We start from the raw sequence: 14414 nt of genomic DNA, 5'->3' as shown, positions 1-14414 counted from the left end.
TAATAAATGATACGTCCAGTGTTTATCATAAAAATAAAGTTGAAGTATGTTATGTATCATTGGTTAATAAATCTTTTACATCACTTTCATATGGTAGACGATGAAATATTATATAATTTAGTTTAAGAATAAATATAATTTTTGAAATAATTTAATACGAAAAATTTATTTAATTTTATAGAAATTAGACTTGTATATACAAAATATATGAATAACTCAGACTATTAAATATTTAATCTCTTCTTCAAAAACAAATATTATATTTGTTTAATAAATACATATTCCATCACATTATAAATAAAAAGACTCACAATATTTATAGTACTTTTGTCTCAATATTTATAACAAATTTTCAATGTAATTTTTCATGTATTTTTTACTTAATTAATACGGTCCTTCTTTTTTCAAAAGAATTTAATGTGATCTCTTCTACTATATTGATGTTCATGTTCACGTTATTAAAGACGATGATTGGACAAATTCATATATATATATATATATATATATATATATATATATATATATATATATATATATATATATATATATATATATATATATATATATATATATATATATATATATATATATATATATATGTGTATATATATAGCAAATGATTGAATCTTTCATCAAATTTTAGTTATATTTGTCTCTCTACCTTAGAGTTGGTTCTTTATTTCCTTTCTCTCCTCTTCTTTCTTCTTTTCTTACACTCTTTTCTTACTCTCATCTTCATTCATTAAGTTAAGACTAAGGAATGAGAGGAATATTATGAGACAGATGACAAAGCTACTATTGATTACAAAAAAAATTCAATGGTGGCAAACCCTTTCTCAACCCCTACAATCAAGTAACCTAATCAAGTAACCTCACCAATGTAAATGAAAGAAATGGCACCACATACAATCAAATAAAGGTATATTGCAAAGCGACATCTTAATATTGGTTGAGACGGTATCATGCAAAAAATTTCGAAAAAAATGACACATTTTCTCATCTAACATTAAACCAAGTGGAAAAACCATTTATAGGTTGAGTGAGACGAATAAAAGCCCAAAGCATCCCTATTTTAGACAAAAATAACTTACCTCACATGAAAATAAAGGTTTTAATATTTTTCAAAAATTAAGTATATAAATTATCAACTTGTCTTTCCTTCAAGTGTTATTAAGCATAAGTTGTGTAAAAATTTATTTAACAATGAAAATAGGTTTAATATTGGATAAATAATCAAAGAAAATATTTAAATCACTCTGGACATAGAAAATAGCTAAGAGTAACAATGATCTTAAAAGATTATACTCAATTATTTTAGTTTTAAAAATTCAATCTATAAATAGAATTTTCTATTTAATTGAATTTGAACCACAATTTTTCTAAAACTTTTTTTTAAACTTTTTCGTTACCTTTTCTTTAAATCTTTGTCTCCATCATTCATCTATTTGAAGGTCGAAGTACACCATACGACTCCTTATGTTAAGGTCTACAATCTTACCTAATTAGAATCTTGAACGAAGTAAGTTAACCTTTTGTCTTTCTTTTTATTCTTTTAAGAAATCTATTGCATGTTGGGGTATAGGGGTTTGCATGTTATGGGCTCAAGGTGAACCTTTATTCAATTAGGATTGTAAAGATGTGTTTTGATCATTGATCAGAGTTCTTTATATGTAAATGGAGCAACTATCTATTTGCTTGATTTGTATAATTTGACTAAATTGTAATATGTGAATGAAATGTTGAATTATTATATTTCATTTGTTAAATCGATGATTTAAGGGAAAAATAAATAAATAAGTAAACTCGTGTTTAAATTGTTATTTTATTTTGCGTTGTGGTTTGGGTTGGATCCGTGGAGTAATATCTTTGGCTTCTAATGAGTCGTTTTATGTAAAATGATACTTTTGATTTGGTTAAAGGATAAAGACACTCATTAGACTTAAGGAAAAATTATATTATTCAGATTTTACTAACGAGCTAACTTCTCATCAAATGAGTGCTAAAATTGAGCCTGACATAGGGAGGTCTTCTCGCTAGGCGAGACTTGTCTTGTTGGGCAAATGTCAAATATGGGTTTGGTTAAGAGGTAGGAAAAATTTTCTCACTTAGATGAGTTGTTATATACTTATTTATAGTTTTGGATTGATCTTGAAATAAAAAATGTATATAACCCGGCTCGACCCGACCTGGCTTGGCTCATCGCGGGTTAGTCACTTAATGAGCCAACCCAACCCGGCTCACTTATTAGCGAGCTGAAAAAATTTGAACTCGGCCCGACCCACCACGGGTTAGTGGGTTAAACGGGTTGGCTCACTAGCTGATTTATAAGTTTTTTTTAAAATAAAAGTTACAATTTTTTTAATTCAAATCTAAATAAACGTCACATTAAAATGATTTTAAACTACAAAGACAATTAAATTTTTAATATTGATACTTTTTGTATCACTTGTCCATTTATAATATTAGAGTCTTGAATAGATAAATCTATAATATTTTTCTCTTGAAACATCTTCTTCTTTGTCACCATCTACAATATAATAAAAAAATAATAACTAATAATATTGAAACACAAAATAATAAATAATTAAATTAAATTAGGTGGGTTGGTGAGCCAACCCGGCTCACCATGAGTTCAACTCGGGTCGAATTCTAAGTGAGTCGGGTTGAAAACTAACCCGCATAAAAAAATTACATTTTTTTCAAACTCAACCCGGCTCAAACCCACTGTGAGCCGGATTAATTCGTGAGTTACAACCCATTTCGACAACTTGATATATATATATATATATATATATATATATATATATATATATATATATAACCAAAAGAGTATGTATAAGTATAAGTAAAAATGAATGTACAACAATAAACTTAAATATGATTGCATACATAACTCAATTAATTAAGAGATAATAGGTTATTAAAATATGTGAAACTTGCTAGTAGATAAAACCCTTAAAATATGATATTTTATATGTATAAATATGATTGCATACATAACTCAATTACGTGGCACATCACTGTTAGCCACCTCTGAGTTTTAACGCCGTTGGTTTTAGAGGACGAAAAATTATAATTTTCTTAAGGAAAAGAATCAAAATATACCAAAATTTGAAAGAGAGATTAAAAACAAAGATTAAGAACATATTTAACTCAAGAAAACAATAATAAATTTAATATCTTAATCGACAATATTATAATTATAATAAAAAATTTATAGTAATAATAATTTTTTTATTAAAATAAGAAAAATGAGAAAAAAAAGAAAGTTGTGTATAATAATCAAGTTATACTATTTTTAATTGTTTTTGATTTAATTAAAACAGTGTCTTGTTTTACAAACTCTTTTCTTTTCATATTTCATTTTTGCCTCCACCAGTGACAGTCATAAATTTGATGTTGTAAAGTGTCATTCTCGGACATGTCATAGAGAAATAGCTGAGTACCATAAGCCTGTGGGCATATAATTGGCTAATACAGTGAAAGAACATATAATATTTATTGTTGAAATACTTATGTGGGCAGGCATAGTATTTACTTTTATTTTTCTCATTTTTGTTTCCGGCCATATTTCAAGTTGGTTAAGGTTGGACCCGTTTTTGTCAAAAAATATATTTCTGAACTAATGAATAATATATAAAAAAAAATTAAAACAAATGAAAGCCACTCCTATCAGAGCCAGGTTTCGATCCTGAAACCTGTGGGTTATGGGCCCACCACGCTTCTGCTGCGCCACTCTGATTTGTTAATTATATCTTATTTTGTTTCTATATAATACTAAAGATTTTGCTGACGCAGAAAACTCCTCTTTATGTCAAAGGGAAGAGAATTTACGGAAATTGTATATCGAACAAGTTAACTATAGAAATTAAGAAAAGATTGGATGAAGGGCAAGATTATAATTTCTAAGAATATATATTAAAAAGGTTCATATAAGCTTATATATTTATTGGATTTTAAACAGAGGTGTGAGGACCAACCAAACTAACTGATTGAAAGACAGATTCAATGCAAAACAAACTCAGTATCTAACCTTTTCAGTAATTCCCTTTAAACATATCTAAATTTATTAGAGATTTACAACTTAATTACGTCTAAGGTATATTTAAGTTTGTTGTTAGGCAGAAGCTAATAAATTTATTATCTATAAAATATGCTATACTATTACTTTTTTATCTTTAATTATACTTTTAAATTTAAAAGTATTATTTTGTTACATCTACAAAAATGAAATAAAGTAAAAAATAACGAATATAAATTACTAACTCCCTTAAAATAACTTCACACATCACTATTTTAACAATGCAATTATATATTTTTTCCTCTTTCAGGCAAGTTACATTGTTTCTTCAAATTATAGATTATCCATCAAATAAAAATAATATATATATATATATATATATATTAAACTTAATATAAATATAAATATAAATTTTAACTGATTAAAATAAAAAAAATACTAAGAACATGAAGACAGAAATTTAAAACATTACTGTCCCTGATTAGATTTCAGTTTAAAAGTCTTTTTCCATAATTTACTTGTAATTATAGAAGGAAGATTAAGCATTTTGGTTTCACACACATGTATCAGTATATTACATGGTCCCACAGAGATCATCTGCTGTCATGTTTCTTTGTGATTTTCCATGAGTATTGTTAATTAAAAAATAATAACCACACATTTCTTGAGAACATGAACGAATATCTTTCGACCCTTTCAACATTAAACGTCTTGTAGCATAACTTTTATGGTATATTTTTCATCTCATGATCTTCGATTTCAAACTGTTTTACGGAACACGACACCATCAGTGAAACCTCTCTGATGTAGCATTCTGTAAGTTTCCGCGTTTTCTCGTTTGTTTCTACAGAAGTGGGGTACGCGGCTAGCTGCTAGAATGATCTTTCTACTCAAAGTCTTTGATTCTGAGAATTTTTCTGGTTAAAAAACAAGAACCCTAGAAATGCCTAGGTTAGGTACAAACCAAACAACCAGTTCACACAATATATTAATCAACTGTTACTATTTCTATTTTTTATTTTGTTAAGATCACTGATCATATCTCATAACATATATAGACAAAACACTCTATAATTTGTTAGGTAATATCAATTGCATTTTAGGAACTCAAAATAAACCAACTGAAAATAAATCAATATTAATCATAGCTTTTAAAGTATTCACAACCAAGTATTTGTTGTGCAAGAGACTGAAAAAAATCTGACCGTAAATGTACGACAATAAATTCTTATTTTGATTCTTCTACAGTCTTGTGCACGTAGCTTTTGTTTTTGTTTTTAATATTATTTAATTTACCTTTCAATTTTTTAAGTAACTTAAGAAAACCGTTTCACGTAAGTTTAAAAGATCGGTGTGACAGTAAACACTGAAAAAAATCTATAACTTCAAATACACAATCTAATTATTTATTACCTTTAACTCTTAATGTACTTGTTTTCATAAAGACTTAAATACTTTTCATCATTTCTCTTTTATGTTTATTTTTTCTTATATATATATATATATATATATATATATATATATATATATATATATATAAGAAAAAATAGTTGAAAAAATAAAAATAAACTATTTCTTAAAAATTAATGGGAGTAAGATAATTATTTACACATTATTTACCCTCACATTTCTTAGTTTCTTAATAAACTAATTTGTTCAATTCGATTTGGATAAGTTCTTGTGATTTCTAATTTTTAATTCTAATTTTTTTTCTTCTTAATAATAATAGTTTGCTCTAAATCTTATAAATATTTTGAATAAAACTAAAACAACCATAATATTAAATATTTAATATTCTTTAAAACTAAAGTAATATATTTCGTTAAAAGGGAAGGTACTATTTGTAGCGTTAACTGAACGTACGTTTAAAGGTTTCGATGGAAAAACAAACAAACCTTAAGTATTGGTTTTGTGAATGTCTCCATTTTGTGAGAACATTCAATTTTTGTACATTATTTTAGTATGAGTGTTCCATGGATCTTTGATTAAAATATGTAAAAAGGAAAAATGATTACGTAATGAAAACGACGTTGTTGGTTGCTGAGTTCACTATGCGATATAGATTGAAATTGAGAAGATATGAAAGCTTGAAATAACTTGAAGAATCTTGAAACTTTCATAATAGCCTGACGGTTACTTTCATGTTGGACATAATAATTGATTGTCAATGAGTCTCAGCAAAAGACGTGGCCAAGGTAAGAAAACATGCATGATATTGTGAGTTTTATAGGACACAATAGGTATATTAGATTGGTTCCTGATTGTTTCTAATATATTAAAGATATATTATATTAATTTTGAAACAATTGATCTAATATCTTTAATTAAAAATAAAACAAAAAAGTATTTTCAGTTTCTGTATACTTGTATCGTTGGCATATTTGTTATATTAATAGTTTGAGGTGGTTAACGATGATGTTCATGTCTTCTCCGATGAGGACTAACGATGACACGATACTAATTTGTTGCGTTTTGGCTTAAGGTTCGTAGCTAACAATGTGACATTCAAATGGTGTTGCAATGGCTTATTAAAAACGTTTTTCCGATGCTGTGAAGATGCATTAGGAAGTCATGATGAATATTGGAGCAAAGGAAAAAGCTTTTTGCTACCATGTACGAGTGATAAAAAGAGAAGAGATTGAAGAAAGGAATTATTATTATGAATGAAGAGATTATTTGTTTATATTACAAAGATTTATATAAAACACTGATATAACAGAAAGTCCATGCATGGCGATATCACGTGTAAACATATGATTGGCTAGATTTGAAGTTGATTGTTATTCTAAGACTTTTATAAGGTGAGGCAAATTTACCATTTTTTTTAACATAAAAATCATGTGGATTTAATTTTCCTAATTTTAGTTTAATTTTTTGTCGTTGAGATTATGAACCTAATTACAATCTACGATTACACTCTGTTTACTTCCACATAATTAAGTTCATATTAAGCATCATTGCCATTAATTCAATATTTTATTAAAAAAATTAAAAATAAAAACAATAGAAAAATTAGATTCATGACTAAAAAACTAAATAAAGACATAAATGAAAAAAAAGTAAATCAATGCAACACCAGTAGGAAACAAAAGTCCTATAATCAAATTCTTCATCATATGAAGAGACTTATCATTAACTAACTCATTCACAATCTACAAAAACCTCTTTAAAACTCATTATTCTTTTTAAAAATCCTTGTTTTAAAAGATTTAATATTAACTTTCTTTAACCTACGTAAACTAACTGATTCGTCATCCTCTTTAGAATTATAATATTTTTCAAAATATATTTACAAGTTATTTTCAATTCTTTTATAAAACGAGCTTTCTTAGATACCAAAAAATTATAAATTGTTTTAGAACTACAATGACATGAATCTAAGTACTATAAACTCTGCAAACTATCGACAAATGAGAGTGACATGCTCTGAAGAAGACATATAAATCAGGGAATCAAAATCCATTAACACACTATCACTAATAGAAGCTTTTAGATTCTTAATAATAGAAAATCTATACAGAACATAAAAGTTATCATTATAATTTGACTTAAGGTTTGATTAAGTAACAGACGGTACCACGGTACCACGGTATCACGACTCATGTTTACTTCATATGTAAAAGTATTTATATAGCCTAAATCTATTTTAAATATGTAAAGAGTTTTAGTTTTCTAGTTATAGAAATTTTCTCTTCTTCTATTTTTCTCTTTTTTATCTTGATTTTCGTTTTGAGTCTTTCTTTTCTTCTTTTGACTTTGTTTTGTGTTCTTCAAACATGGAAAACTAAATTTTGAAAATCAATTCACTGAATCAAGATAAAAAGATTCAAATTGAGTTTTGTTCATAAAGTTTAATACTCCAAGTTTGTTATTCTCTTCCCTAATTTCAGTTTTGCAGTTTGTGATTACAATAAAAAATCAGTTGAATCTTAATTTGATAACTATATACTAATTAGATTGAATAATATTTGAATTTGATTTGTACAACTAGTTTAATTGATTAATTGAAATATTTAATAGTTCTTGATTATGTTGACCTTTTATCTTCTCTTGATTTTTGTTTTGGATTTGTTTATGTTTTAATTTTGATTCAATTTGTGTTTTATATATGATTCAGTCTCTAAACTTTGAATTTTAATTATTTGTACTGAAAATAATAAAGATTGAATACAATATAAATGTTTCCTTTGAGAATCAATCTAAGTTTTATTTTATATTGCAAAATTTAGGAAAACTTTATAATCTTTAATTTGAAGAACGACATTGAATATCACTTAGTGAAGATGAGTTTTCATTAGTATCTAAATATCAAACAACCTGTGAAGTGTTTTTCACACTAGTAAAAAAAAGGCTTTCTACAGCGCACATTATGCCACGGTTCAACGAAAACCGCAGCATAATGGTGCGCGGTGGCAGTTTTGTAAATAAAACGAACATATATGCCGCGGTTCTACTGGGAACCGCGGCATATACCCCAGTCAACCATTGCCTTTGACGCCACGTATGAATAAAAAATTAAATAACAGGGTATATGCCGCGGTTCTCTGCACAACCGCGGCATATACCCTGCCAATTTATTGCAGGTGCTGACTGGGTCAGAGAATTTGAAAAGTTACAGGGGGTATATGCCGCGGTTCTCTGGGGAACCGCGGCATATACCCCTATAACGTCTCATCTTCTCTGCCAGTCAGAGAATTTCAGAAGTTACAGGGGGTATATGCCGCGGTTCCCCAGAGAACCGCGGCATATACCCCCTGTAACTTCTGAAATTCTCTGAAAGGCAGTTGGGGAGACAGTTGTGTTGAAATAAATTTAAAACGAATTTGAAATATTTAGAGGAATATACCGCGGTTCGGTGGGCAACCGCGGTATATAGTTTAAAAATAATTTTAAAAATGCCATCTTCTACCGCGGTTGCCGCCGAACCGCGGCATATAGTTTCAAAATAATTTTAAAAATGCCATCTTCTACCGCGGTTGCCGCCGAACCGCGGCATATAGTTTAAAAATAATTTCAAAAATGTCATCTTCTACCGCGGTTGCCTCCGAACCGCGGCATATAGTTTCAAAATAATTTTAAAAATGCCATCTTCTACCGCGGTTAAGTAGTGAACCGCGGTAGATTCCCCAGTCAGAGTTAAAAAATAAAACTTTGGAACAATATCGTCTTGTTCGCGCAGACACTCTGGACTTCGAGTTTTCTTCTCCCGTCGACCACCCATCTCAGTTCCTTGTTTCTTCACCGTTTAAACTCAAAATTGTTCGGTCATTTCCCATTTTTGACGATAAAAAACAGTTTTAGCCGAACAAAATCGTTTGAAACGCTTGTCATTCCTCTCCGCTGCCATTCCCCTTTGTTGCACCAAGCTTTTTCGCCGCCCCTGTTCCAGGTATTTATGCCCTTTTACATTCTTAACATGATTTCTTCATTAGTGTTAACTTTAACAAATTTTGATAACTTTAACAAATTTTGATTTTTTCCCAAATGTTGAATTCATATACACTAATTAATATGAATTGTCTTTTGCAGAGATTCAAGACATTACTATATGCAGGTCTGTTTTTGTGGTAGTGGATATCACAAAAACAGACCTGCAATTTTAAAAAACTGCAGGGGAATATGCCGCGGTTGTAACCCCAACCGCGGCATATAGTGGACAAAATTTTTTTTTTTTTAAAATGGATTTAGGCCGCGGTTCTTTGAACAACCGCGGCATATTCTGCAACTTATATACCGCGGTTCTGAACCGCGGCATAAAGTCTCTGACTTACTATCGCGGCTGAATATGTCGCGGTTCGTAAACCGCGACGTATAGTGAAAAATAACCGCGGTAAAAGTCCCTCGCTGCACTAGTGTCATGTGATAAAAAAGAGTTTCGTAATAGACTATAATATAATCTTTACATGTCGATTGTTAGAAAATATGTTTTATATAACTTCCATAAAGTGTTTGAACAAATTACTTAGTTCAAAGATGAAGCACAAATTGTTATATTAACTTGGAGATGAATTTAAATATATGAACAATTTAACATACTTACATGTATGTCAATATTCTGAAGCTTTCTTTTATCTTGCTGATTTGAAAACACAGTAAATTTAGTAACTTAACCGAAAACATTTATCCCATCTTGATAAAATTTAACTTGATAACCTAGCTGAAAATATCTATTCTTTATATAATTAAACTTAATAATTTAGCCTAATAACGGTTTTATCCATCAAATAAGTTTTTGTAGGTACAGCAGCAAAGTTTCATTCAAGGCTAAAGTCATCGCATTCAAGACATGGTTCTTTTTAAATTCGAGAAAGAGTTTTGATGAGTTAAGAAAAGAGAATATTTATAAATTTCAACTCTCTACCAATATAAAAGTTTTGAAATACTTAAATGAATTTGGTAGTTGAGAATTTAAAAGACTGAATCCAAGGAAGAAGAAAGATATTTATAAATTATTTTTGATGTTGAACTATACGAATGAAATACGAAGAGTGGAATATTTAGTTGAAGCAATCTTGTGTTTTTGTAGAAAGATGGATCCGAAACGTGTGGAGCAAGAACATATAGCACCTAATGAAGTGTATGGATTTAGGGTCGAAAAGAGATTTATATTCTGTGTGTTTAGTGGTAACAAGAGGAATAAGGAGGGAAGAATGATGTAGAAGATAAAGTTTTATAAAGGGAAAAGGAAGCACCATCTTTCACAGGAGTCAACGTCCATGTCCTTTCCTTCCTACGGAATACGTGGAATATCTATCACTACATAAAATTTTCAAACAGAGAACAAACCGTGTACATTCTTTTATTGGCTCTCAAAATCAAAACCAAAATATGCTGCAATTTTTCCACACCCTCTTTTCTTTCTGCCGGCTTCTCCTACCCCACTCTCCAAAACAAAAACAATTAACAATCTCTCTCATTTTTTTATTTTTTTATCTTTCTTCTTTCATTTAACCTTGAACAAATTACGAGACTCCAATCAATTTTTGCCGTCCTTCTGGTGCTCCAGAGGTCAATATTAAAAAATGTGTATATTCATACCATTAATTATAATTGTCAATATTAACTCTTAATATAATATCTTTAGGACGTTTTCTTTTCATCAGGATAGGTTACAGATCTATTATCCAAAACAATTACGTGAGTATATCTATTACTTTGTTTCATGATATACAATAACACTTTAAGAATAATTAAGCCTTGTTGACTTGAATAGATTTGGAGAGAGTGATTGAGAAGATTTGAAAGTAAATTTTTTTATTGTTTATTTGAGTGGATTTGGAGGTAAGTAGAAGTGAATTTGGAAGTAAAATTTGTGTAGGATTTGATTGACGTGAGATATTAAAAAAATTTACTTCCAAATCTACTCTCATTTACCTCCAAATTCATTCAAATAAATAACAAAAAATTTACCTTCAAATCCTCTCAATTACTCTCCCCCAAATCCATTCAAGTGAACAAAGCCTAAGAATTGGTTAAAATGAAGCTAAAACTGAATTCAATTAAGTATATCTATATCTGCTGTCTATATACTATATATATAATGAAGATTATGTAGATATTTCATATTTTAATAAGTTAAAAAAAAGCTATATAAATTATTCATATACTAAAAATATAAGACACTATATATTAGCCTTACAAATTTTTTTTTCAAGAACACAGTCAGGACAAATCAATCATTTATTCGCGAAAAATGATTATTTGACATACCTAAATTTTTTACATTCATTTGACATTATTTTTACTTATTTTTTATTCTTTTCTTTTTTGAAAAAATACAAAATTTTACACTTTTTAAACCATGTTATCCTTGTATCATGTGTCAAATGAATGTAAAAGTGTGTTGTGGTATCATTTTTCTTTATTCACTCATGATTCTTTTAAAGATAGGAAAGTGAGCTGAGCTCAAGGACAAGTTCATTCGTTTGCCAAAATTTAAAAGATCTATTTGGTGTTTTTAACTTGTTTTTATTTTTTCTAACTTATCAAATTCACGACTTATAAGTGGTGTAGGACGAACTCGCAAACCAACTTGTTTTATTTTTTCTTTTAAATTTGAAATAATTTAAAAGATTAAATTTTTATATAATATTATTTAAATGATTCAATTTTAAAGTCCGTTATCTTTACTAAGAAATAAAGGTAGAACTACTTTTAATTGTTATTTTGTGTCGAAAACCTCTGTAGCATTTTATCTTTATTATAATAACATTATAGAAATATTGGCACACATATGTGATCGTGCAATTGTTTCTGAGTGACTATAATAACTAGAGTGCTTCTCGCTGGCACCTCCATATTTTTTTATTATTCTAACTGTGTTCCTATTAGAATTATATATGAATGTTCAGATCTTAACTGTAGTGATTGAGAGGATGTCGGCGCTAGATTGGATTAGATACATTTTTTGATCGGATGGGACGAAGGTTGAGACATAGTAATTGAGAACACGCCGACGGGAAGAGTAGTTACAAAAGTTGTCACACTTGAAGTGCGGTTGAACTCGTTGCTAGAAATGCGGTAACTGTAGTTAGAAGTGCGGTTCATACAATAGAAAACATGGTTTATACTGCGTCCGCATTTGGAACTACGGTAACAGCACTTGGAAGTGCAGCTCATTTAAGCCGCAGGTGAAATTGCGGTGAAGAGATTTTGTATTGCCCTTCCTTTCTTTTTGCTTTGATTTAGTATATTTAATTGTTTTTAATTTGATTTGTATTTTATTTTTTATTAGTTTATTTAAATACTTCATATTTTGTGATTAATATTTTTAATTTGTATTCTTTTATATATTTGATATTTATTTAAATAGTATTTTTAATCTAATTAATTTTTCCTAATTTCTAAAATTAAATTTGTTTGTTAATTTTTTGAATCTATGATTATTTATTAATATTTTATTTTTCAATATGAATTATTATTTAATTATTTGTTGTATTTTTTTTAGTTTTTGATTCGTTTATTAATTTAAATTTAATTTTTTGTCTTTTTGTGATTTTTAATTTTTATCATTTTTTAATTTATATTTTTTTATTATATTTGATATTGATTTCAATATTAGTAATAATGTAATAATTTGAAATTTATATATATTTTTTTAATTTTTAATGTTTTTGAAATTATTTATTTATTTAAATAATATTTATGACTTATTTTTTTTCTTAAAATTAAAAATTTAACAAATAACAAATAAAAAATAAAAAATTAAGGAAAAAACATCATTAAAAAAATATAAAAAAATTAACACATAACAAAATGCACCACCATAAATAAAAAAAAAACAAAAATATTCTAAACTAAATTCTAAATAAATAGAAAATTGGGAGGTGCACGCACGATTTCGGTAAACAATAGCAGAAGATCAAGGATGGGTGGTCGTTGAAAATTTTTTAAACCATTATTACACGAGAAGTGTAGGATGAAACATGTGAGGGGATGAAACATGTGAGGGGTGCGGAGGAACGCTGTAATAATTATATTACAATGACTGAATTTATTATTTTATAAGGCAAAATAGGGATTTTATAGTTGTTTTTATATTTTAGCCTTTTATATTTACTTTTTGAAACGGTTGAGTCCAACACTAAGAAAATATAAATGAATTATTATGTAATAGAATATTTTATATATAAAAAATATTGTTCTTACATAATTGAGTTTGTATCATGTAAAGATTCTCAAAGATTCTTCAATTATTTTTAACCTTTAGAGTATTTATTTTTTTTATTTGTTCAAAGGATTGTACTGTTTATAGATTTGTTTTACCTGAATGAGCCTTAATCTATGTGTTTATATACTTGTTCGGTTTTGAATTGTCGTAGTGAATCATTGACCATTGTGATTAATTATTGTGTGATGTTATGTTTGTACAACAGAGACGAGTCGAGTATCTTTATCGACTTAGTATAGTATAATATGTATTTAGCTAGAGATAAATTATATACTAATATTGTCTATATATACAAATATATATTTTAAACCAATTTTTTTAAAAGTTCTAAGATGTCTTTTTATACAAAATCAATGAATAACATAAAATTACAACTAAGATTGTTAAGACCACATATCTATAAAAACAATTAATAGTTTAACAAAATTTGACTTTAATGGATATTTTTTAATGATCTCCTCTCTTCGTAAACAGATTGTAATTTAGAGTAAAATATTATAATTCTTCACCTTATTCCAAATCATTAAAGAACTTTCACATCACCTTTTTTTATATAGCACCAAATTAAATTCGGGTCTCTATTGAGATTTCTCAAATTTATGTCATATATAGCACATTAAAATGAGACCAAACACCGAGTCTTCAAATGTCATAAGATCATAAATACACATAATAATATGACAACAAAATATCCATGTCCCGTGACACACCAATACTACATTT

The sequence above is a fragment of the Vigna angularis genome, chromosome 1 (genome assembly GCF_016808095.1).
Source record: "Vigna angularis cultivar LongXiaoDou No.4 chromosome 1, ASM1680809v1, whole genome shotgun sequence".
NCBI lineage: Eukaryota > Viridiplantae > Streptophyta > Magnoliopsida > Fabales > Fabaceae > Vigna > Vigna angularis.
This window is presented reverse-complemented; position numbering follows the sequence as displayed.